The sequence below is a fragment of the Apaloderma vittatum genome, unplaced genomic scaffold (genome assembly GCF_000703405.1).
Source record: "Apaloderma vittatum isolate BGI_N311 unplaced genomic scaffold, ASM70340v1 scaffold15154, whole genome shotgun sequence".
Lineage (NCBI taxonomy): Eukaryota > Metazoa > Chordata > Aves > Trogoniformes > Trogonidae > Apaloderma > Apaloderma vittatum.
This window is the reverse complement of record NW_009711059.1, coordinates 298-4,127: the sequence shown is the minus strand read 5'-3', so window position 1 is coordinate 4,127 and position 3,830 is coordinate 298. Positions and strand designations below refer to the sequence as shown.

Below are 3,830 nucleotides of genomic sequence, written 5' to 3'. Positions count from 1 at the left end.
GCTGAATATGGGGTCTGCAAGGGGCTGCCCCAGGGATGGGAGTTGATGCTGGTGGGGATGTGGGGGGACACAGCAGGGCTGCTTTTGAGGGTGTTCCTGCCTGGTTGATCTGTGGAAGAAAGGACTGACCACTTGGGAGGATTACAAGAACGCTGTCAGAATATGCAGGGATGAAATGAGGAAATACAAGATCTCCTTGTAATTAATCCTGGCAAGGCACGTGAAGGTCAATAGGGTTTCTTTACGTATATTGGAGGCAAAAGGAAAACTAGAGAAAATGTGGATGTGCTGTTAAATGAAGCAGGTTCCCTGGTGACAGAGGATGCAGAGAAGATGGAGTTACTGAATCTCTCCTTTGATTCAGTCTTTACTGCTCAGGCCAGCCCTCAGGAGCCCCAGTCTGGAGGAAGGAAGACTTTTCCTTGGTTAAGGAGGATCAAGCTAGTGATCAGTTAAGTAAACTGGATATCCACAAGTCCATGGGTCCTGGCGGGGTACACACACAAGTGCTGAGGAAGCTGGCAGAAGCCATTGCTTGGCCACTCTCTATCGTTTTCGAAAGGTCCTGAGCAACAGGTGAGATGCCTGAGGCTGAGGAACTTGGGTCCTTCTAGTTTGGAGGAGTGAAGACTGAGGGGGGATCTCATCAATGCTTATAAGTACTTAAAGGATGGGTGTCAGGAGGATGTGGCCAGTCTCTTTTCTGTAGTGCCCAGTGACAGGACAAGAGGTAATGGTCTCAAACTTGAACATAGGAAGTTCCATCCAAACATGAGGAAAAACTTCTTTATTTTGAGGGTGACGGAGCCCTGGCCCAGGCTGCCCAGAGAGGGTGTGGATTCTCTGGCGACATTCCAAACCCACCTGGCCATGTTCCTGGGTGACCTGCTCTGGGTGACCCTGCTCGGGCAGGGGGTTGGACTGGATGATCTCCAGAGGTCCCTTCCAACCCCGACCATTCTGTGATTCTGTGAAATGCTATTGTCCTGTTCTGAAAGTTGAGAAAAGCAACTACAGGAAAAATTTAACCTCTTACTAAACCAGATTCCCTCCTTGGTCTCGACTGATCTAATGTACTATGTAGATACCAAAACATGGGATGGAGACATCTGGTATGGTGACGACTCTGATGAACTGTGGAAGATTTTGATTATGACCTTACCCCAGAAGCCACACCTATAAGACCATCGAGCAAAGTTCAAACTGCATGGTAGGGAAGTGACTACATTCATCTGAACCATCTCAAGTGAAACCCGACTGAAATCACAATCTGGGCAGGAACATCCTACAGCAAAAAATCATCAGTGTTGTTCAGACCACAAATGAGAGGTCGGCCAACGCATGACACAGAGGCTGTGCCAGAGCATGTGCAGTTCCATGTTTTGATTGGCCAAGCAGGGAAGGTCAAACAATGCTCACACAAATAAAGGGAGGGAGGAGTAACCCCCTCAGCAACCTCAAGATGGCCCACTCATTTCCAAGAAGGTTCTAGAAGCACAGACTACACGACACCCAATTAACATGATAAGCTGAATGCCCACCCGGAGGAGGAATAAGGCTCCTGTATAAAGGGCACGAATCACAGCCCCAGCTGGCAGCCCCAGGAACTGGATGGACATTTTGGCTGGCTGGACCAATGCTGGACCCAGGACGGGTTCTACTAAATGGACTATTTCTGGGAATCAGGGGAATCACCCTTAATCCTGAATGGTGGGGACATGACACAATCACAGGAAAGCAGAAACAATGGTTCTGCTGTGTGAAGTGAGGCGGGGACCCCGCAGTCCTGGTCTTCCCAGATATTAAGGAATGTTTTGTTCGCTATCAGGAGGAAGCAGAAATAAATGGTTTTGGATGAGAGGAAACGACCTCAAGTTGCACTAGGGGAGGTTTATGTTATATATTAGTAGGAACTTCTTCACTGCAAGAGTTGTCAGGCACTGGAATAGGCTGCCCAGGGAGACAGTTGAATCACCATCCCTGGAGGTGCTCTAAAGATGAGCAGATACCGTGCTTAGGGAGATGGTTTAGCACCTGGCTTAGTAGAGCTGGGTCACTGAATGGATTCAATGATCTTAAAGGTCTTTTCCAACCAAAACTGTTCTATGAATCTATGATTTCATCCATAATTTGGAGGCAAGAGGCAACAAGAATTCGACACCAAACTGTAGGGACAAATCAAGGTTGGTCCTCCTCACCCTTTCCAGAAGGGACCCCAAATTCTATAACAGGGAAATACAGCTTGTAATTGCAATTATATATATATATGCTGAGACCTACAGGCATTCTGCAGTAGTACCAGTAGTCTTTTATTGCTGGTAATCCAAAAGAACCTAGATCATAGAATCATAGAATGGCCTAAGTTGGAAGGGACCTTAGAGATCATCTAATCCAACCCCCCTGCCATGAGGCCTGGAGTCTTCTCTTTTCGAGGCTGAACAATCCCAGTTTCCTCAGTTTATCCTCGTAGCAGAGCTCCTCCAGCCCCTGGATCATCTTTGTGGCCTCCTCTGGACTCATTCCAACAGATTCATGTCCCTCTTACGGTGGGGACACCAGAACTGGACGCAGGATTCGAGGTGGGGTCTCACCAGAGCAGAGCAAAGGGGGAGAATCCCCTCTCCTGCCCTGCTGGCCACACTCCTCTGGATGCAGCCCAGGACAAGGTTGGCCTCTGGACTGCAGGAGCGCCCTGCCGGCTAGTGTTGACCTTCTCATCCATCAGCACCCCCAAGTCCTTCTCTTCAGGGCTATTCTCAACCCACTCTGTGCCCAGTTTGTATTTGTGACGTATGTCACATGTGAATAAACTATGCTATTCATGCTCTCGTGTGTTTGATTATTTAACATAAAAAGCCACTGGACTTAGAGTGTGTCCAAACCCATGTTTAGCATAAAAGCCCGTCTACGTGGTGACGGGTCTCTGAGCAAGGCAGAAAATTGTTTTTCGTAAAGCCAACAACCCCACAGCAAAGGGGCTGTCTGGACAGTCACCATGAGAGATCATAGGCACCACACTCAATACATTAAACGCATCACTGGTACCCTGCACCACTGTGATGGGCTTTGAGGGGATTCACTTCTGCTCAGCCGGGGGCCCCATCTGCGAGCTGCCTCCCCGGGTGTCACCAGCTGCTGCCTTGGCCCCGTGGTCCCACCTACGTAAGCTCTGAACCTCCAAACGTGCCGTGCCAACATGACTGTCCTGCAGAGGGACGCTGCTGCTGTGCCCAGGGAAGGCAGCATCTGGAATTTGCTTTCCCGTAGTTTCTTAATTCTTTGGTGTTTCTAAGCAGTTCTACATGGGTTATTGGCAATAATAATTTATCATGATAAACTTATGCTTTAGAAAGACTGATCCTGCTTATCAGACATGGGCATATGATCTCCTTAAGTTTATTAGAGTTAAATACTATCCAATAATATATTGACATCGCATCTCAGGTCAGCAGGGACAGATGTGGAGTCAGCTCCAGCAGGAAAAGGCAGAGATCCCACTGGGATTCCACCTGCTCCCAAGTTTAACAAAAAGTAGTTTTTCCCACGGCGGGGGTCATGACAGAGCAAACAACCATGCTGCAAGGCGGTGGGGGAAGTGGCTGCTCTGGGAGGTCAGCAGGATGGGGAACAGTAAAAATAGCCTGGATCCAAGCCCGATCAATCCAATCCAGGGCTGCTCTAAAAACACCGTCTGCTTCTCGCCTCACTGCTCTTGCCAGCAGTGTGGGGCTGCCGAGGGGCTGGGTGCCGCGGGAGCTAGGGAGCAGAATCCCAACCCTGTGCCTGCCGCGGGGTTCACGTAGCGCTTCTCCCCCAGGCAAGAAAAGTTC

At 49.2% G+C, this 3,830-nt stretch overlaps 1 protein-coding gene across 1 annotated transcript in view; it reads left to right on the top strand.

Annotated features, from left to right (window-relative positions):
- The window catches only part of LOC104272514 (erythroblast NAD(P)(+)--arginine ADP-ribosyltransferase-like), a gene marked incomplete at its 3' end in the record, with an annotated part of 5,761 nt that overhangs the window by 1,641 nt on the left and 290 nt on the right, over window positions 1-3,830 (top strand).